The sequence below is a fragment of the Chiloscyllium plagiosum genome, chromosome 30 (assembly GCF_004010195.1).
Source record: "Chiloscyllium plagiosum isolate BGI_BamShark_2017 chromosome 30, ASM401019v2, whole genome shotgun sequence".
Classification (NCBI taxonomy): domain Eukaryota; kingdom Metazoa; phylum Chordata; class Chondrichthyes; order Orectolobiformes; family Hemiscylliidae; genus Chiloscyllium; species Chiloscyllium plagiosum.
The window spans coordinates 28,261,239-28,283,920 of NC_057739.1; the positions used below are offsets into that span (position 1 = coordinate 28,261,239).

A 22,682-nucleotide genomic window follows, 5' to 3' on the forward strand; every position below is an offset into this window, starting at 1 on the left:
CCCCCCCCCCCAAGAGCACTAGCAAACCTCCCGCCAAGGATACTGGTGCCCCTCAGGTTCAGGTGTAGACCATTCCTGAAGACCATTCATGCCCGAATCGTCGATTCTCCTGCTCCTTGGATGCTGCCTGACCTGCTGCGCTTTTCCAGCAACACATTTTCAGCTCTGATCTCCAGCATCTGCAGTCCTCACTTTCTCCTTGAAAACAAATGGTGTCTGATTTACTTATTTCCAATAGGGAAGGAATCTGCAGTTTTAATCCAGTTTATATAGAAACAGGAGTAGGCTATTCAGCTCAATGAGTCTTCTCCTCTCCACCCCCCTAACTCCAATTCAATACAATCTTGTCTTATTAAACACTTCAATGACATTTGCACATCCCATCCACATAGTTCTATATAATGGTAATTAGAGATCCATCAATCTCTGCTGTAAATGTATTCATTGACAAAGCTTTCACAGAGTCCTAGGGTATAGAATTCTAAAGAAGCACAACACCAAGTAAAACAAGTACTCCTTGTCTCAGTCCTAACTGGAATCTCCCCCCTATTTTTAAATGGTACCTCTTAGTTCCAGGCTCCCCAATCAGGGAAAACATCTTAGTGTCATCTACCTTGTTATGTATTTTGTAACTTTCAATGATGTCACCTCTCATTCTTTGAAACTCCAGAGAATACAGGCCCAGCTTGCCCAACCCCTCTCTTCGTAGGACAGTCTTGCCATCTGAGGAACAAATCTGGTTAAATTGTTGCACTCCCTCTAATGCGATAATATCCTTTATGAGACAAGGATTGCCCACAGTATTTCAGGTGTGGTCTTGTCAAGCTCCAATACAATTGGAGGCAGAAGATATAAAAGGTTTTTAATATACATGCGAACATATTCAAGAACAGCTTCTTCCCTGCTGCTGTCAGACTTTTAAACGGATCTCGAATGTAGCTTTAACACTATTCTGTGCTCTGTTCTCCTTTGATGCACTTTGTTTGATATGATCTACCCGTATTGCAAGCAAAACAAAACTTTTCATCTTAGATCATGTGATAACAATAAATAAAATGATATTTCAAACAACAACATTCCATTAGCCTTCTAATAGCTATATGTGTTCCTTTGTGACTTCTTTACAAAGGCAATGAAGCTCCTTTTCTAAATCGACACTTTCCAACTTCTCACAACGTAAGAAATATTCTACATCTGTTCCTCCGACCAAGGTGGATAACTTCACAATTTTCCACATTATATTCTATCTGCCATGTTCTTGGCCATTTACTAAATCTGACTAAATCCTCCTGAAGCCACTTTATATCTTGCTCACAACGCACAACACTTAGTTTCATCCATAAATTTGGAAACATTTCATTTCGGCTCACCTCCAAATCATTGATAAATATTCTGAACAGCTGGAGACAAAATACTAATCCTTGTGGTACCCCCAGTAGTCACAGCCTGCCAACATGATAACATTAATTCTCCCTGTTTTCTGATTGCTAGCCAATCATTAATCCATGCCAGTACATTACCTTGTAATAACCTATGTACTTAATACTTCTCACTAGCCGCTCGTGGGGGACTTTATCAAAAACTTTCTGAAATCGAAGTCTACTTCATCCATTGACTTTGCTTTATCAGTTTTGTTCAGCATGGCTTTAAAAAGGTCTAACAAGTTTGTCAAACACAATTTCCCATTTGCAAATCCACACTGACTCTGTCCAATCAAATCATTATTTTCCAAGTGTGTCAATATATCAACTTTGCAATATAATAGGTTTGAGCATTTTCCCAATACTAATATAAGGCTAATAGCTCTGTAATTCCTTGCTTTCTCTCTCACTCCCATGGTGGAGTCATCTTTGCAACCATCCAATCCACATGAATCATTCCAGAATCTAAAGAATTTTCATCAATGCACTGGATATCTTTATATCAGTCTCATCATACTCCTCATTCTCCTTAACCATTGGGATCTCTAGTTCTAGGAAATGTATTGAGGAGTGGCAGATGGAGTTTAATTTAGATAAATGTGAGGTGTTGCATTTTGGGAAGACAAATTAGGTCAGAACTTTTACAGTTCATGGCAAGGCCTTGGGGAGTATTGCCTAACATAGAGATCACGAGGTGCAGGTGCATAGTCCTTGAAAGTGGAGTTGCAAGTAGACAGGGTGGTGAAGGTGCCATTTTGCACACTTGCCTTCATTGGTCAGAACATTGAGTATAGGAGATGGAATACCTTGTTACAGCTATACAGGACATTGGTGAGGCCATGTTTAAAGTACTGCATTCAAATCTAGTCACCCTTCTATATGATTGTTAAACTTGAAAGGGTGCAGGAAAAATTTACAAGAATGTTGTTGGGACTGGAGGGTTTGAGTTAAAGGGAGAGGCTGAATAGGCTGGGGCTTTTTCCCCCTATAGTGTTTGCAGCTGAGGGGTGATCTTATAGAGGTTTATAAAATCATGAGGGGCATGGATTGGATAAATAGCCAAGGTCTTTTTCTTAGGGTGGACAGAACTAGAGGGCATAGGTTTAAGATGAGAGGGGAAAGATTTAAAGAGGACCGGAGGGATAACGTTTTCACACAGAGAATGATGTCTGCATGGAACGATCTGCCAGAGGAAATGGTGGAGGCTGATGCAATTACAACATTTAAAAGGCCCGTGGATTGGTATATGAATACAAATGGTTTGGAGGGATATGGGCAAAATGCTGGCTAACGGGACTAGGTTAGATTGGAATGTTTGATCAGTGTGGACAAGTTGGACCGAAGGGTCTATGTCTGTGCTGTATGACTCCATGACTCTTTCTCAGTGAAAACAAGGACAAAATAATGATTCAACATCTTTTCTCTATTTCCCGTAATAAATTCTCCTGCTTAAGTTTGTCAGGAAACTTTTCCTTTTTACATACCTAAAGAAGATTTTACAGTCTATTTTTATGTTTTTTGCTATGTGAATTCATTTTCTGTTGATTGACCCTTAAAACACAGCAATGAAGTTGATTCTTAGCTACCCTCTGAGATGAACAAACAAACCACTTTGTTTAATCAAGAAACAATTCCATTAATTAGGGATGGGCAGTAAGTTCTTACATTCAGTGAATAAACTTTAAAAATTACTGGCATTGCACATACATATACTTGCCTCCTTTCTATTTGGGCAAGGAGCCCTTATCAGATGAATTTTGAACATCAAAAAAAGAGGTACCTAAAGCCCTAACCCAATTATCGCTCAGCGGTTATCCATTTTTCAGGCAGGAAAGGGTAAGCTGCAGTTTAAGATCACATTTAGGGAATGTTGAATAGAAGAGAGAGGAGTATGAGAGAGGCTTTTATTATCCTTCTTTAGAAATATTAATTAAACTTCACCTGTTTTGTTTCCTATCAAAATGGTAATTTAGTTGAGATTTACTACAGTTAGATATACCATTCATTTGAGAATATAATCCGAGAGAAATGAACTAAAAGACATGCACTGCTTGTCAAATATAACATTTACCAGGAACTTACAGACTTCTTAAATAGTTGAAAATATATTGACATTGGGAAATGTTTGTGCATCCTTGATAACAAATGTGGCTGGTGTGCCAACTGTGATTAGAATTTTATATATTTCATAAAGAAAGTTAATCTGACTTGACAGAAGCCATTGCAGCTGCTAACGTCTGACTTTTGTTTTGGAGAGAGAAAAATCTTCAAGCAGATAACATACCTACAACCAGAACAGACTGATCTCATGTCATCTTTTTAATAATTTTTTATCCATATTTACTTCCATTCTTTGTACCTGTATTGTTTCTAATACTGTATTACATTTTTAATTAGTAACTTGGGGCAACACCTCTACAATAAACGTTGATCTTGTTTATTGGTATACTTTGCTGTTGGTTATATTTAAATTGAATATTAAAAGGGAGATAAATAATGTACATAAACTTGCAATCATTGACCATTTTGCAAATATGTTCAGTGTGGTGAGAATTAGAATTTCATTACTGGATTTTACCCATTGAAAGAAAGTCAAAGACAAATTTCTACTAACTGCTGGAATTTAATCTGATGTGAAAGGAGCCAAATTTTGAACTGCAAAGAAATTTGCAGTTGAACAGAAATAACCACTTAAATTGTTTGAAACCAACCCAGAGGTTACAGCAGCAGCTTTGTTTTAAAAATACTAGCAACAATGAGATAATGACTTTTGACGCCGATGGGGTTATTGAACAGGAGAAATTAAATTGACATTAATTAAAATTAAATTAATCTAACCTTCGCTATGGACCACTTAAAAACCATTGATAGTCAGTTAGGACTTTGGATCTCCAGTAAGAAATACTGATGAATTCTTCAGAATATATGATGAGCATTTTTAATTTAGTCCACTGTTAGAACAAATAGCAGAAGTTAAACTTTGCCCGAGGGTAAGGTGTGAAGAGGGGTGCATTTTGCCATGAGGTGGGGGCTGGGCTGATTTTTGCCAGGAGCTGGGAGGGAGTGAACTTTTGTTGGGTCTGGGTGAAGAGATGCAGGCTGCAAGAGAGGTTGTAGGGGTGGAGGAAAAGACTACAACAGGGGTCTTGTGGGAGAAGAACTCCAAGAGGGGTTTTTACTTTAATCATTGTATCTGTATTTTTTCTAATAATTATCACTTTTTTACTTAGTAATTTTCAGTAATAGTTGTGTTGTAAACTAACCTCTTACCTTGTTTATATCTAAAGCTTTGAATTAGAATATTCAAAATATTAAAAGGGGCTCAATGTGCTATGCACATTTTCACCTCATGAACCACTTTGTACATATGTCCAGTGTGGTTGTGGCACTGGACCAACATTGGTGTATTTTTCAGATTGGACTAGAAAGAGGTAACTGGTTAGGATTGATATTGGGAAGACGTTTCCTCTTGTGAGGGAGACTAAATCTAGGGCAGATAGTTTACGAGTAAGAGGATGAGGAGTTTTGTTTCCTCAAAAGGTCGTTAGAACTTGGAACTCTTCTCTAGAAAGTAGTGAAGGCCTTGTCTCTAAATTTATTCAGGGCTGAATTAAATAGATTTTAATAGACAAGGGAGGGAAGGGTTATGTGGAGCAGATCAGACTGATAGATGTGACCATAATCAAATCAGTCATAATCTTATTGAATGGGAAAGTAGTCTTAAAAGGCCAAATGGCCTACTCAGCTCCTAAGTCCAATGCATGCTGTTTAATATCATGTCTTTGCACTGACAATGGACTGCGAAGGTTGAACATTTATTGAGTATGATCTGACTTCAGAGATGAGCATTCCGATAGTAAGGATGAGTGGCATGACACCGGGTGTTCTGGATTGTAGGAGCAGGTGAACTGAACATCGCCACCTCCTTTCCTGAAGAAGGGTTATACCTGAAACGTTGACTCCTCCACTTCCTGATGCTGCTTGACTTGCTGTGTTCTTCCAGCCTCCTGCTTGTCTACTTTGAAGTAAAGACTTATAGTAGAGGTGAGATGACAGAAGATGGTAACAAGGAGCATTGGAAAACATTCAGAAGCAGTCAGTAGTTAGTCATCAAACTACTAAGTCTGATGTTGCTGTTTAAAATCGAACAGCCGGTTTGAATAGATGAAATATCACACATTTTGAGTGCTTTCCATATCACAAGAAAGCACTAAATGTTCCTGTTGCTAAATAAGCATATTACTTAGCGATCAGTCAACAAATTCTAACCAGACTTTATAGTTCATTTTGACTTATTTTATATCTCAGCAGTTTAGACACGGAAGGAAATTCAATTTAGGTGGAGAAAATACATTGCCTGACAATTTTCTCACCAGACTTTACACTTTTGTAAAAGGTTCATGTCATGAGTAAAATATGACCCTCAGAATTTGAGATTCAATGGAAAGGAAAATGAAAATCATTTAAGTCTAATTTGAATTTTACATCATTTTCAGTCTCAGTTTAAATTCTTACTCTCTTCATTGCATGTTTTCTTTGTGGAATGCAAAACTAGAGGGCATAGGTTTAAGATGAGATGGTAAAGATTTAAAAGAAGACCTGAGGGGCAACCTTTTCACGCATTGGGTGGTGTGTGTATGGAATGAGCTGCCAGAAGAACTGGTGGAGGTGGGTACAATTACAACATTTGGCATCTGGTTGAGTTCATGAATAGAAAGGATTCAGAAGGATATGAGCCATCTGCTGGCATAAGGATTAGATCAGTTTAGGATATCAGGTCAGCATGGATGAGTTGGACCGAAGGGTCTCTATGATCATGTATGGAAAGGCGATTGGTCACCTTGGCACCCCACGAATGGCACTGGATATGTTTTGGTGGAAGATACACCAATCTATTTAGCCATCTTCATGTATTGCTGACAATCTTTGTCATTCTTGCCTTCAGTTCGGATAACCCTAGCATTTTCTCAGAAGCATGAGCAGAGTTCCTGATAACAAGTGTCTTTTTGAAAGACATCTTTAATTTTTGAGATGATCTCCTTATGCTAGATATGATAAAAACAAGGATTTAATTGTCTAGGATCAGAAGTTGTCTGACTTCACCGTATACAGCATTGTGTCAACACCCTATTTCATTGCTTCCAATTCTAGAGTTATATTTGTTTTCATGGACTAACTGCAGAGATGCTGATAATTTTATGTTTTGAATCCAATTTTGTCAATTGCTGGAATCTCTGACTGAATGTGAATTCTAGTTTGGAGCACTGTAAGTGATCCATATACATGTAATAACTCCAATTATTACTTGTTTGTCAATATCCTATTAAAAGAAGGAAAACAAATAAAGATGGGAATGCATAGAAAGTAAGTGAATATCTTTGCGAACAAAAGACTAGTTGATATTTTAAATGCATACCTTTTCTCAGAAGACTAGGGTATCCACAAAAGATGAATAATTAAATGTTTCCATTTTTCTTTCAAGAATTCCAGTTCTGCAATATTTTGCATTTAACAGTACTTACGTGCATTTATATAGTGGTTTTTACAGATATCTCCAACTTTGTTCGATTATTTTGCAGGACTGTCATGCTCTAAAGACAACTGAATGTTCTTAATACCCATTTTATCCATGTGCAACAGTTTAACTTTCATAGCACCTCCAACCTCAATGGTATCACTGAAACAAGAGAGACCTACAATAAAGCTAGGAAGTGGGGAGAAAAACAAATAAATTCAAAAGCTTACATAGAACACACTTGTCACTTCAGTTGGAAGTGAAAGCTGGACAGAAAGTATTCATGATTAGTTATATTTAAAATATTGCTGAAGGGAGAAAAAGAAAACCAGTTTGACTGGGTGGGAGGTTGGATATGGATGATACTTTCAACCAGAGCGAGTACAACCAGATGTAATTAGTTAAAAATTGTCTTCTAAAATACTCATTAGTTCAAGTTATTCAATCAATTCTTCAAGTTAAACTCTTTTCAGTAGTGACTATTTTGGAGGTTCATAGTGTTGGGGAGATTTCACTGGGGTGTTTAATGTAGGGCTAGGGAGGGTGACACTAGTTCTGCAACAGACACTTCTAGTTCCAGCCCTGAAATGGTTAACAACAGCCAAGCGAGCTGCTGCTGGCGACTGCATGACTACCTGGCTGGAGCTTGTAAGGGATATGCATAATGTTAATTAAATCTTGGAGCCTGTAAATACCAGCCAGTATCAATTGCCCCATCGAAACTCGGGATTAATAAAGAAACCGATCGGAATCTGTAACTGTTAGACAAGTGTGAATTGCTCTATCGGAACCTGTAACTGTTAAGTGTGAATGGCTCTATTTAAGTCTAAAGTTGATAAGTGTAACTGTCAATTTAGTTAAACTGAAACTATTGAAAATGGCTAGCCGGTCAGACGCATAGTAATTCCTTGAAACAATGAACTATCGAATACGGGATCGGAACCGCTCCCGGGGATGGCTGAGCCATTGTCAAGCACAGCAGGAGCTGGACAGGCACTTCGATGCGGCCAATAGGAGGACGGATCCCCAGCGCGCGCAGATGAATGGACCAATGGGGAAGGCGAACTGACCGGGGACTCCAGGCAGCGTGAAGTATAATTGTGTCAAGTTTGAACGAGAAGGGAGAACGCCTTCTCCAACGAATGCATTCTTGTAGATTCGTTGTACCAGTTAAGATTCTGTGAATAAACGGCTGTCTGCGTCTAACCATAGTTGCCAGTGTGAGTCTCTCCTTCCGAAAGAACACGCAAAGACAGGACCCCGCGGGTCCGTCTTAACATTAGGAAGAGAACAAATTGGATTTTGCTATTGAATAATGTACAGGATAGGCTATGATTTGACAAGCAATTGCAGAAAATAGTAATGCTCAGTGGACAGACAATGTATCTTTTAATCTTCTGCCTTTAAAAGGAAGCTGGTATCTTGGGGAGTATACAGACATGTTTAGGATCTGTACTCCAGCCTCAGAATTCATGCCTCCAAAAATGAAATTACAATTAATTGATTAAACACTTTTATTCCAGTCATATATGAACATAAGACCATAAGACATAGGTCCAGAAATAAGGCCATTCATCCCATCAAGTCTGCTCCACCATTCAATCATGGCTGAGAGGTTTCTCAACTCCATTATCCCGCTTTTCCCCCATAACTTTGATCCCCTTGGCAATCAAGAACTTATCCACCTCTGTTTTAAATGTACCGGCCTCTACAGCCTTCTGTGGCAATGAATTCCACAGATTCACCACTCTGTGGCTGAAGAGCTTTTTTCTTATCTCTATTCTAAAAGGGCCTTCCCTTTACGCCAAGGGTGTGCCCTTGAGTCATCTCTTCTGCCAATGGAAACATCTTCCTAACGACCAGTCTGTCCAGGCCATTCAATATTCTGCAAGTTTCAATCAGGTCCTCCCTCGTTCTTTTAAACTCCATCGAGTATAGTCTCAGAATCCTCAAACGTTCCTCATATTTCAAGTCTTTAATTCCTGGGATCATTCTTGTGAATCTTGTCTGAACCCGCTCTAGGGCCAGTACATCCTTCCTGAGGTAAGTGAAATCATAAGGTCTTACCAGTGAAATCCTCACCTAGCCAAGTGGAGAATATTCCATCACGTAAGATTCTGCTTCATAGACTGATGGTCAGGAGTGACATTACTCAATGGCAAAATCCGATTTGTTATTTGCTCCAGAATTCCCAATTCTGACCTTCCCTTGATAGTCTTTGAAAAAGAATTGAATAAATTTAATTTTTATACAGAGGTTGATAAGTTCTTGATTGCCCAGAGGATCAAAGGTTATGGGGGAAAGTGGGAAAATGGGGTTGAAAAGCCTATCAGCCACGATTGAATGATGGAGCAGAATTGATGGGATGAATACCTAATTTCTGCTACTACGTTTTATGTACATCTAGAACTAGAACAAAAGTGTGTAATCAATCAATTGTAATTTCATTTTTGGAGGCATGAATTTTGAGGCTGGAGTATAGATCCTAATCATGTCTGAATATTCCCAAAGATTCCAGCATCCTTTTAAAGGCAGAAGATCCAAAATGTCTGTCTACTGAGCTTTACTATTTACTACTTTCTGCAATTGCCTGTCAAACCATCCTGTACATTACTCAATAGCAAAATCTGATTTGTTGGAAAGCTCAACACAATCCAGAAAAGCAGTACATATCCACCACCTGAGCTTTCAATTTTCCAATACCAACCCACAGTCATCTGTATACAATATACTAGATGCATGGCAGCAACTTGCCAACGGTCCTTCAACAGCACCTTCCAACCAAACAACCTGTACCACCTAGAAATACATAAAGGCAGCATGAGCATGGAACACTGCCACCTGTAAGATTCTCTCTAAGTCACACACATGATGAATTATTTTTAATCATTCAAGGGATGTGAGCATTTATTGCCCATTCCTGGTTGTTCCCAAGAAGGTGATGATGAGCTGCCTTCTTGAATTGTTTCAGTCCATTTCGTATAGTATGCCCACAATGCCATTTGGGATGGAGTTCCAGGTTTTGACTAAAAGACATTTATGCAACAGTGAAGTGTTTCTAAGACAGAATGATGAGTGACTTGGAGGAAAACTTGCAAGTGGTAGTGTTTCTATGTATCTGCTACCTTGACCTTCTAGATGGTCATGGTTGTGGGTTTGGAAGGAGCTGTCTCAGAATGAATTTCTGTAGTGCATCCAGTAGATGGTAAACACTCCTGCTGCTGAGCATTAGTGATGGAGAGAGTGAACATTTGTAGTGGTATTGTCAGTGCGGTGCTTTGCACTGGATGGTATCAAAAGTCTTGAAAATTAATGAAGCTGCACTCATCCATGCAAATGCAGTACTTTCCATTACACGCTTGACCTATGCTATATACTGTATTTGGGAGATAGCCTTTTGGGGAGTCAGGACATCAGTTATTTGCTGAAAGATTCCTAGTCTCGGAACTGCTTTTGTAGCCCCAGTATTTAGTGATAAGTCTAGTTCAGTTTCTGGTTAATGGTAATCCCAAGGTGGAGATAATGGGGGATTCAGAAACGATAGTGCTGTTGAAAGTCCAGGGGCGCTAGTTAGATTGTGTCTTCGTGGAGATACTCATTGCTTGGTAGTAATGTGGAGTAAGTTGTCAGTTCAAACCTGGTTATTATTCAGGTGTTGGAACATTTGGATAAGCTGCAAATATGCAAATGTAACAAAGATAAACAAAAGTGTAATAATTAAAGCCTCTTACACTCAAGTACCAGCTTCTCATATTCACAGGTACTTTAAGAAAAATAACTTGTAACCACTGTTTTTGATTAAACTATGCTAAAGTGGAAAACGTTAGCAGGAATTTTATTGCAAACCATTTAAAGAATTGTTTAACGTGGCTGAAATGTAGTTTTGCAATTTTTAATTATTTAATCCAAATGTAAGAAAAACATGAATTACAAAAATGTTTACTTTCCTCAATTATACTTCACAATAATTTCCATATTGTCCATTTGTGCTTTCAGTAGAAGCTAATCTTGGCCTCAAGTCCTCTGCTGATCAGTAATGTTGCAAACAGATAGTGATATGTGGTGTTTGCCCTACTGTGTTAAACGGTAGTATGAGATCTGTATAGTTATCCATACATAAGTGTTGATATCTCATTTATGTCAAAACTTGAGCATGCTGATGTTAAAATTATATTCGTGCAACTGAATACTCAGAATCTGCAGTGTAGCTTGGAATTACTTGTGTGCAATTTAATAATGGTCATAAATCCTGAGGAATGTGCTGTTCAGCTCTTTCCAGATAATCTTTGAATGCCTTACAGAAGTTGATCACAATTTAAAACACTTGTGAAAAGAGGATATTGCCAACTCTCTGTAACATTTGGCGTTCTACAATTTTCTTTCTAAGAGATTTTCAAACACCACTCTAGTTGGATTTCTGGTATGACATTTCATACAAATTCATTTGAAAATATCATTGCCTTGAATGTGAAAAAATTTTGTTAACAATATTTACACACATTTCACACCCAGGCTTTTCACCATTAGAGTCAATCCAAAAGATATGTCTCCCTTTTTTCCCCCTTCCACATTTCTGCTCTCCGCAACTCCACACAGGGAACACACTGCCACTGCGTTAAACTCAGTTTCACACTCAATGACCAGTTTCAAATCTGAGGCAGCTGCATCACCAAAGCTGTATTCCCCATTACCGCAAAATTTAACAATACTTGGATCCTTTATTTTGTTTACTTCCTCTTTCTAAAAAGAAAAGGAAATTGTACTGTTTTACTTTGCAGTCGTATGTATATCAACTGCAGCTAAACTACAGTGTAATAGAGGGTCAGCTGCCTCAGGGTGCCACATGATCAGAGATTCACGAGTCACAAACCTGCATGGAAACTAAGATGTAATAGCACAATTTCCACTTCCTGCAGTTGGGTTGTCAACTCTTCATATTTCACAGGCACTAGTAAATACCTAGAAAGATGAGGCACAATGTAAAAAGCCAAGTTGTCACAGAGCATGTGCCAAATCTGGTGAGGAACTGACATGCACCATGCTCCCTTGGGCGAACAGAGGAACAGGAATAGGCCATACAACACAATCATGGCTGACTGAACACTCAATGCCTTTTACTCAGACTATCCCCATAATACTTTACTCCACTGGGAATCAAAAATTTATGTTTTACTTGAAATATACTCAAAGATTGAACTTCCATAGTCCTTTTGGGTACAGAAACCCACTGCATGAAAAAATCATCTCAGTATGAAATGAAATTTGAATTTTAAATTGTGCCCCTTGGTTCTAGACTCCCCAAACAGGGGGGAAAAAATCTTACCTTCTTCCATCCTGTCTATCCTTTGAAGCATTCAGCAGGTTTCAATTAGATCACCTCTCATTCTTTGAAACTCCAAAGAATACAGGCCCAGTTCTTCAAGGTCTCTTCAAAGGGCCGCCCCGCCATCAATTCTGGTGAACCTTTGTTGCACTCTGTATATGGTGATAATATCCTTCCTGAAATAAGGTAACCAATACTGCACACACTACTTAGATGCCCAGCACATCAGGATGTTCTTCCTCCCAAAAAGTAAGAATGTTAAAAAGCTTTTTCCCCACGTACATCTAAGGGAGGTAAATTCGGCAAACTCAGGAGTAAAGAGACCAGATCCACTTTGACTTCGGTCCTCAAGACCCTCTCTATTACTCCCGCCATAGTGCTCCAATACGCACGGAGCCTGTGGCAGGACCACAGTCAATGAGTGAGGGTACCTGTGTTTATTTTACATTTGGGGCATATTGAAGCTGCTCCCTGCTTAAATTTCGCAAGATGATCTGGGGCCAGATGAGCCTTATGAAGAATCTTTAACTGCACAGCATGGGTCCTATTACATTTCAAAATCCTCCTCGTATTCTCACAAATGTCCTCCCATGTTTCCGAAGTGATTTCAACTGCTAACTCTTTCTCCCAGATCTTATATAGATGCTCAGTGTCACCCAAGGAACCTCGCTCCAACAAGTGATAGAGCGTACTCGCTTAAAGAGTGCTCTTAGCCTGAAGCACCCTCTTTTCCTTATCAGATCTATAACACTCCGTCAAGTGCCTGGTCTACTTTCGGGTAAAAGTTTTAATCTGAAAGAAATAGAAGAGGTCCCGACTTGACAATCCATGTTTCTGAGTTATTTGATCAAATTACATCAACATTTCACCATAAAAAAGATCACCCAAACAGGAGACTCCCCAATCTGCCCAAAGTTTAAACCCAGGATCCATTGTCCCTGGCTGGAAACCTGGCATGCCAACTATGGAAGTAAGAAAAGAGGTTTTAGACATACTAGCCTCCATCTGCCTCATTGCCCTCCATGCTTTGACTGTTAATAGCTATCGGATTATGGCAATGTTCCGCAACTGTCCTTATTTTGTCTATAAAACAACAGGATAAGAGGACACTTCATCTGTCAACGTCGAGTCCCCACAGGCCCAGTCACTTACAAAAGATAGGAGGGAGCTCAGTCCACTCCCCAATCCCTTGGGCAGTTGCAATTTCGCAAGTTTAATCAGGCACCACTTATATCACTGTTACGACACGCTAAACCCTCTTGCTTAATTTAAAACCAGCAGCACAGAAAAGATTTATCCCATGCAATAATCTGTGAAAACTCGAGTGGCCAAGGACTATTTAAAGTAAAAACTAACAATTTTATTTCTTGAAGTATAACAGAGAATAATTAACTAACCACTATTTACAATTACTTTCTCTAACCTATCTTTTAGCTTCCCTTCTATAATAATAGTCCGATAAAACTCCCAATTAAAATTTACAAAACAATACTTATCTCAAAACCAGGCAGCTGTAGGTTCTTGTCTTCGCATCTTCCTGTCTTGTTTTCTCCTTGTTAGGAATTTCTGCGTTACAGGTTACTGATCAAAAAGAGTTTTTTTTTCAAGCAGTCTCTTACATGTTAGGATATGGCAGATCTCCTCTCAACTGTTCAATTTTCCCCAGTCTTATACTCCAGAGCATCGGATTGTGTCATTGGCTTTTAAGATTGTCAATATACTTTATTCAAACTTGATTGGAAATTAGTATTTTTAATCAGTTTAATAATTGAAACTGATTGGCCAGATTAGAATTTGTTTTTGTCTCCAGGATACGAACTATTCGAGTTGTTCAAACCAGTGTTACATTCATTGTTGTCTTATTGAGAACACTTTGTCTGCTTGTTTGGGTTTGTTGCTGAGAAATTGGTGGACTGTGTTCATTGGGTACCCATTCTTTTTAAATACAATGTATAGGTGATTTTCCTATGCTCTGCGTAGTTCCTCTGTGCTGCAGTGTGTGATGGCTGGTTGAAATAATGTTCTGATGCAGATTCATTTGTGGGTGTTGGGATGATTGCTTCTGTAGTTCAATATTTGGTCTGTATGTGTTGTTATTCTGGAGACGCTGGTTTGAAGTTCCCCATTGGCTGTTCGCTCTACTGTGACATCTAGGAATGGCAGTTTGGTGTTGTTTCCCTCCTCTTTAATGAGGAATCATGGTAGCCCACAAACCCACCAACACACTAAAACAACAGCTAATGAACTTGAAAGACGCTATATAGACAATGTGCAAAACTAACGTCAATTACAAAATACCATGCAAGGACTGTAACAAACACTACATCGGACAAACAGGCAGAAAACTAGCCACCAGGATACATGAACACCAACTAGCCACAAAAAGACATGACCGTCTCTCACTAGTATCCTCACATACAAAGGAGGAGGGACACCACTTTGATTGGGACAATACATCCATCCTCGGAGAAACCAAACAAAGGCATGCACGAGAATTCCTAAAAGCATGGCATTCCAATCAGAACTCTATCAACAAACACATCGAGTTAAACCCCATTTACCACCCCTGATAAAAGGAACAGGAAGTGACTTCACCACAGGGAATAACATCACTACAGGGAATGACATCACCAACCCAAAGAAACCCAAACATATAAATAGAAAGCAGAATTTTCAGCATTGCTTTGCATGAGGTCCACTGAAGATGTTACCTAGTAAGGTAACAAAAAGTCTGGAAATGAACCTTTCAGCTCAGTGATCAAACCTACATTCAAAACCTTTGCTTTGCAAGGACAAGTTCCTTCCTTGTTATATGCGTAAGCATGGAGTTTCAGGTGGATCGAAGGGCTGTGATCCCAGCAGCTTAGTCACCAATGGTCTATTGTAATATGCTGTCTCAGCTGCCTTCAATCGTGCCTCAGGCAGACGCTGCTGCTTTCCTTTCTGTCACTTCTGACTAGCCAAGTATGAGATAATTATCCCTCGAGCAAAGGCCTTAGAAGTCTCCCAAAGAATGGATGGATTACTAGCTGTACCCGAATTGATGGCCAAAAACGCTTCGATTTCCCGAGAAAAGTACTGAACAAACTTGCTGTCCTTGAGGATGAAGAGTTCTATTAACCAGTACCGAGAGCTCATTGTATTACTCTTAATCTTGACGACTAAATATACTGCTGCATGATCAGAGATGGCAATATTCCCAATTGAACAAGATGTCACTGAAGTTAGGAAAAAAAAAATCAATCCTTGTAGGACACTTCTGAGGATTGGAAAAGAACGTAAAGTCCCTGCCCATAAGGTGGAGATGTCTCCAAATGTCCAACAACCCCAGTTCCACACATAGATCTCCCAACTGTTTAGATTGTAGAGAAAGTTTTGGGGGATCTTTGGGCATTCTATTCAGCACAGGATCCATTAGGCAATTAAAGTCCCCTCCTATAATAATATGCCACGATGCGAAGGCAATCACCTTAGGTAGTGCATCAGTCAAAGATTTAAGGGGTTAGGCCGGAGGACAATAGACATTCAAAATACCGTATTCCTTGCTTTGTATTAAGGCATTTGGGACAATTTTAATTGGCGAATGGATCCTCGAATATTCCAGGTGTACTATTTAAAACCACTGCAAGGCATGATCCTTTACAACCACCTTAGACCTGCTGAGAGGAAGAAATCGACTTATGGCACGCTGGGCATATTTAAAAGATGACTCGTGGAGTCTATTTATGAAAAACCAAAACAGTGAACTAACTACAAAACACAAAAGGTACTTCATGGGAGATTCTACCCCCTGCCATAGAGGACACTTACACCTCCCACGGAAATCTCCATTCCCCGTTCCAGCTCAAGCTGCACCCCAGACCCAAGCAACAGAAAGAAACAGACAAAATAATGAGCATTCTGTCTGCCCCCATCTATTTGTCAACACCAATCCTAATTGGAGGAAGAAAAACATACCAACAGCAACTTCTTTAAGAAAAGATTAACATTACAAGAAACAGAGCAAGAGAAAAAAAACAAACATTATTGTCCAGGATATAAATCTATCTGAATTATTTTAAAGTGTCCAAGAAATTTTTCACTTGTTCCGAGAAGTCAAAAGACCACACCATCTCCTCGTAATATGAAACACCGCTGGGTATCTCATTGAATATTGAATACCAATGTTACTTTTTTCTCTTGACCTCATCAAACTATTTCCTATTACTGATCACCGCCACAGAAAAGTTCTTGAAAAACATTATCTTAGTTCCCCGATAAGTCAGGGACTGTGAATCTTTCCCCATCCTTCGAGAGGATTCAGGACTCTGCCTGTCCTTATAGCTTTGAAATCATACCAAGACTGGGTAGGAGTGCCGATCCAGACCGGATCTGGACACCGCAACCCGGTGAGCTCTATCTGCCTTAGCATCCCAACTAAAAAACTGTGGCAGCCAGTCTTCAAAAAAGCTTGCTAGCTGCACACCTTCCACTCCCTCCGGCAGCCCAACGGCCTGGATACTTTTCTTCCTAACTTGATTTTCCAGATCATCCACCTGTTCAGTCAAGGCCCGAACCTGTTTCTCGAGGGCCTGGATCTGCCCCGCCGAAGACTCAATCTCTGTTTCTGACACCGCAGTCCACTACTAAACCTCTTCAACCTGCTTCCCAAGCCCTTCCAACTCCTTCTCATTGTTTTAGTAGCATGACCGAAATTGGCTCCAGCTGAGTACAATTGTCTTCCATCAACTCCTTGATCATCTCTCGGCTCACCACGGGTTCTTCAGTGATGATCGGCTGTGCAGGTACCTCTTTCTTGGCTTCTGAGGGAGCTGCAGCTGTATCTGCAGTCGCAGTCACAGGCATGCTCAATGCCTTTGGCGAGTGTCCTATATGACGGGGCTTGGCTGTATGCTATCGTTTAGTCATCCTTGCTCATTCAAGAAAGGATTTACAATAGAACCTCAACTATCCAAATATCAACCATCCAAATCCTGGACCATCTAACCAAGATGCCAATGGCCCTGCAAAAACGGCACCAGGCAACCCAGCATTCGGTTATCAGTTAAAATGGCATTATGGCGTGCATTGCTGGATAATCAAGAGATGTTTGTTAACTGGCACTCAATCAGCTATCGGCTAACTTGAACGTGAATTGACAGATAATTGAGAGACACTCTGACAACCGGTACTCATGGATTATCGCTTGTGTCTCAGACAATCAAGGCTCCACTGCAATTGGATTTAAACAGTTTCATAACCATTTAACATAAATATTTTCTGAAAAATGGTAACGTGGGATTGGGGGTGGGGGCTTAAAAATACCACTACTGCTGCGCTGAGGTGCGGAGCTCAGGAAAGCAGATCAACTCAGATCGCCGCCATCTTGGATCCCCTTCAGATCATTTTTTATACAAGTGTCGATTTATCATGTCCTTGAAGATAAATTCTAGCAAGTTTTCCTTACTACCAGTGCAAGGCTGATGTGTCTGAAGTTCTCTTCTTTGTCTCTATCTCCTTTCTTAAATAGTGGGGTGACATTTGCAAGCTTACCATCTGCAGCAATCCTTCCAGTAGCTATGGAATTTTGGAAGGTTACTACTAATGCATTGGCTACCACTGTAGCCAGCTTCTTCAAAACTCTTGGCTGTAGAATATCAGGTCTTGGAGATTTATCAAATTTTAGCCATATCAATTAATTTCTCCAGTACCCCTTTCTCACTGACACAAATTTTCTCATTCTCCCTAATCACTTAATCTCTAATCCTGATAGATTTCTTGTATCTTCCACAATGAAAACAGACACAAAGTAAGCATTTAATGTTTGTGCCATTTCTCTATTCCCCATTATAAATTCTCATGAATTCACTTTGAATGGACTCTTTTTAACGTAAGCAAAGAAATTTTTATCGTGCATTTTTATGTTTTTGCTAGGTTGCATTAGTATTGTGTACTCCCTTATCAGTCTCTTGGTCCTCCTTTTCGATATTCTATAAACTTCCTAATCTTCCAATTTATGACTATTTCTGACCACTTTATAAGTCTTTTTAACGTTTTTTAAATGGAATCCTTGAGTTTCTTCATCAGCCATGTTTGACTGATGTTTTTTGAGTTTTTGTACCTTGATGTAATGTATTATTACTGTAATCTATGTACTAGTTCTCAAAAGACTGTCCATTGCACATGTCTAGTCATGCCTTTTAATTTATTTTCCCAGTCCAGTTCAGCCAAATTGTGCCTCATGCTTTCATAATTCCACTTATTTAAAGTTAACACCCTCACTGCAAGTTGAACTCTGTCAGTTTCAAACATTATATAAGATTCTATCATACTGTGGTCACTCCTCTCTAAACATTCTTTGACAACAAGGTTTTTAATCTGACCATTTTTTATTATAATATGGATTCAAAATAGATTTTCCTCTAGTTGACTCTTCACCATGCTGCTTGAGAAAACAACTTTCTAACACAGTCCAGAAACTTGTCCTCCACAGTTTTAGTGCTCAGTTGCTTTAGTCATTCTATATGCATATTGGTAACCCATGAACATATCTTGTAATTTCTACAAGCTTATCTTACCTCTGATTAATATCATGTCCCATACCATCACTACTCATTGGTGATCGATGACTAACTCCAAACAATGAATGCTGCCCCTTGCTGATTCTTAGAGATTGGGGCTGAGAAACCATAAATTAGCCATGATCATGTGGCAGAGCAGACTGAATGGACTGAATGGCCTAATTCTGCACCTATATATTATAATCACCCAAATAGATTCCATATATTGTTCTTCTGATCAGAGATCCTTTCTTACTAATGTACTGATCCCATCTGTTATTATCAGCACAACTGCATGTCCTTTTCGTTCTTATCTGTCCTTCCTAAATGTTAAGTATCCTTGAATATCGAGCTCCCATATCTAGTCACTATGCAGCCATGTTTCTGTAATGACAATTTCTTCCTAATTGCATGAAGTCTGCTTTCAGGACCTCATCCTTTTGTCATTGGTACCAACGTAAGAGGAAGTGAGCGGATAGTAACTGCCCTTGATGTCAAGCCACATTTGACTGTATGTGACGTTAAACAGCCATAGCAATTGGGTCAATGGGAATCGGGGAAAACTGTCAGCTCCCTGGAGTCACACCTGGTGCATGGAAGATAGTTATGGTTGTTGGAGGTCAGTCATCTCAGTTCCAGGACATCTCTACAGGAGTTTCTCAGTGCAGCATCTTAAGCTCAACCATCTTCAGTTTCATCAATGACCTTTCCTCCATCGTAAAGGTCAGGAGTGGGGATGTTCGTTGATCTTTGCACAACATTCAGCACCATTTCTGGCTCCTCAAGTACTGAACTAATCCATGTACAAATACAGCTTGGGCTGAAAAGTAGCAAGGTTTGTGCCACACAAATGTCAGGCAATGACCAGCTCCAAAAAAGTGAGTCTAACCATCATCATTTGACAGTCAATGGCATTATCACCACTGAATCCACCATTATCAACATCCTGGGTGACCAGAAACTCAAACTGGACAAGCCATATAAATACTGAGGTTACAAGAGCAGGCTAGGAATGCTGCAGCCAGCAACTCACTTGACTACCTAAAGCCTATCTACTACAGGTCAGGAGCATAAATGAATAGTCCCCATCCCCTGATCAGGTCTACCCTAGAACTCTGTGGGAGGCTAGGGAAGTGATTGCTGGGCCGCTTACTGAGATATTTGTATCATCAATAGTCACAGGTGAAGTGCTGGAAGATTGGAGGTTGGCTAGCGTGGTACCACTGTTTAAGAAAGGTGGCAAGGACAGGCCAGGGAACTATAGACCAGTGAGCCTGACATCGGTGGTGGGCAAGTTGTTGGAGGGAATCTTGAGGGACAGAATGTACATGTATTTGGAAAGGCAAGGACTGATTAGGGATAGTCAACATGGCTTTATGCATGGGAAATCATGTCTCACAATTCTGGTCTCCTTTCAATTGGAAAGATCTTGTGAAACTTGAAAGGGTTCAGAAAAGATTTACAAGGAAGTTGCCAGGGTTGGAGGATTTGCGCTATAAGGAGAGGTTGAATAGGCTAGGGCTGTTTTCCCTGGAGCATTGGAGGTTGAGGGGTGACCTTATAGAAGTTTATAAAATCATGAGGAAAATGGATAGGATAAATACACAAAGTCTTTTCCCTGAGGTGGGGGGAGTCCAGAACTAGAGGGCATAGGTTTAAGGTGAGAGGGGAAAGATATGAGAGAGACCTAAGGGGCGACTTTTTCATGCAGAGAGTGGTACGTGTATGGTATGACCTGCCAGAGGAACTTGTGGGGGCTGGTACAATTGCAACATTTAAAAGACATCTGGATAGGTATATGAATAGGAAGGGTTTGGAGGGATATGGGCCGGGGGCTAGCAGGTGGGACTAGATTGGGTTGGGATATTTGCTCAGCATGGATGAGTCGGACCAAAGGGTCTGTTTCCGTGCTGTACATCCCTATGACTTGACTCTTCCCCGAGGAATCCTCACCTTCACTAGATTCCAAAATAGAATACCAATTAGCAAGTACAATAGACTCTAAGGACACCTGCCCTACAGCATAATTTTATTAAATTGCCTCATAATCCTCTGCCTCGGTGCACATCACTGATTCCAGCCACTGCTCAAATTGTGAAACTTGAACTCAAAGTCGTGTAGCCAGTGATAATTCCTGCAGACATCTTACATCCCATTTGTTTACACTAACTTGCTATCCCATAAGTCTGAAAACTATTTGTCACCTTTGTAATCAATATAAACTTTTTTTTATTTCGAAAATATACTTTATTCATAAAATAATTTGACGGTCTGTACAGTTGGTCATGCCATACATACGTAAACATTTGCATACAGAGATCATAATTTATCATTCATATATATAGGTTTGTACGTTTATCAATCATATATCCACATATTTAGCTGAGGCGTCAGCAGAGCCCAAATGACTGTGTGGGCCCCCTGTTCTTCTCAGACAGGCAGACATTACACGGTGGTCTTTCCCCACCGCGCCTTGGCGGCAGCTGCCCCAAGCTTCAGCGCGTCCCTCAACACATAGTCCTGGACCTTGGAATGGGCCAGTCTGCAACACTCAGTCGGGGTCAACTCTTTCAGCTGGAAGATCAACAGGTTTCGGACTGCCCAGAGAACATCCTTCACCGAGCTGATGATCCTTCAGGCACAGTTGATGTTCGTCTCGGTGTGTGACCCAGGGAACAGACCGTAGAGCACGGAGTCCCGCGTCACAGCGCTGCTCGGGACGAACCTCGAGAAACACCACTGCATTCCTCTCCAGACTTCTTCTGCATAGGCACATTCCAGAAGGAGGTGTGTGACAGTCTCATTCCCCCCCGCAGCCGCTTAGAGGGCAGCGTGTGGTGTGGCTGAGAGTCCGGGCGTGCATAAAGGATCTCACAGGCAGAGCCCTGCTCACCACCAGCCAAGCCATGTCTTGGTGCTTATTGGAAAGTTCTGGCGATGAGGCATTCTGCCAAATGGCTTTGACAGTCTGCTCAGGGAACCGCTCGATAGGATCCGTCCTCTCCTTTTCCCGAAGGGTCTCAAGGACATTACGTGCTGACCACTTCTTGATGATAATATAAACTTACCATAGAACCCTACACTCAATTGGCTGTGCTTTTCAGTGTTGCTGACTGCCTTTAATGGGCTTTTCACCGTACCTCCACATTGTTGTGGTTCTGATCGCCGAGCTGAGAATTTGTGTTGCAGACGTTTCGTCCCCTGTCTAGGTGACATCCTCAGTGCTTGGGAGCCTCCTGTGAAGCGCTTCTGTGATCTTTCCTCCGGCATTTGTTGTGGTTTGTCTCTGCCGCTTCCGGTTGTCCGTTCCAGCTGTCTGCTGCAGTGGCCGGTATATTGGGTCCAGGTCGATGTGTTTGTTGATTGAATCCGTGGGTGAGTGCCATGTCTCTAGGAATTCCCTGGCTGTTCTCTGTTTGGCTTGTCCGATAATAGTAGTGTTGTCCCAGTCGAACTCCTGTTGCTTGTCATCTGCATGTGTGGCTACTAAGGGTAGCTGGTTGTGTCGTTTCGTGGCTAGCTGGTGTTCGTGGATATGGATCGTTAGCTGTCTTCCTGTTTGTCCTATGTAGTGTTTTGTGCAGTCCTTGCATGGGATTTTGTACACTACGTTGGTTTTGCTCATGCTGGGTATCGGGTCCTTTGTCCTGGTGAGTTGTTGTCTGAGAGTAGCTGTTGGTTTGTGTGCTGTTATGAGTCCTAGTGGTCGTAGTAGTCTGGCTGTCAGTTCAGAAATGTTCTTGATGTACGGTAACGTGGCTAGTCCTTTGAGTTGTGGCATGTCCTCATTCCGTTGTCTTTCCCATAGGCATCTGTTGATGAAATGGCGGGGGTATCCGTTTTTGGCGAATACATTGTAGAGGTGGTCTTCTTCCTCTTTTTGC

At 40.5% G+C, this 22,682-nt stretch overlaps 1 long non-coding RNA gene across 1 annotated transcript; it reads right to left on the reverse strand.

Annotated features, from left to right (window-relative positions):
- Positions 1–6,964: 6,964 nt before the first annotated feature.
- Positions 6,965–12,332, reverse strand: LOC122564851. The gene is made up of 3 exons (XR_006316023.1): positions 12,260–12,332; positions 11,807–11,895; positions 6,965–7,098 (listed from the first exon to the last, which is right to left on the reverse strand). It is a non-coding gene; the product is annotated as an uncharacterized LOC122564851 (long non-coding RNA).
- Between the last annotated feature and the right edge of the window lie 10,350 nt (positions 12,333–22,682).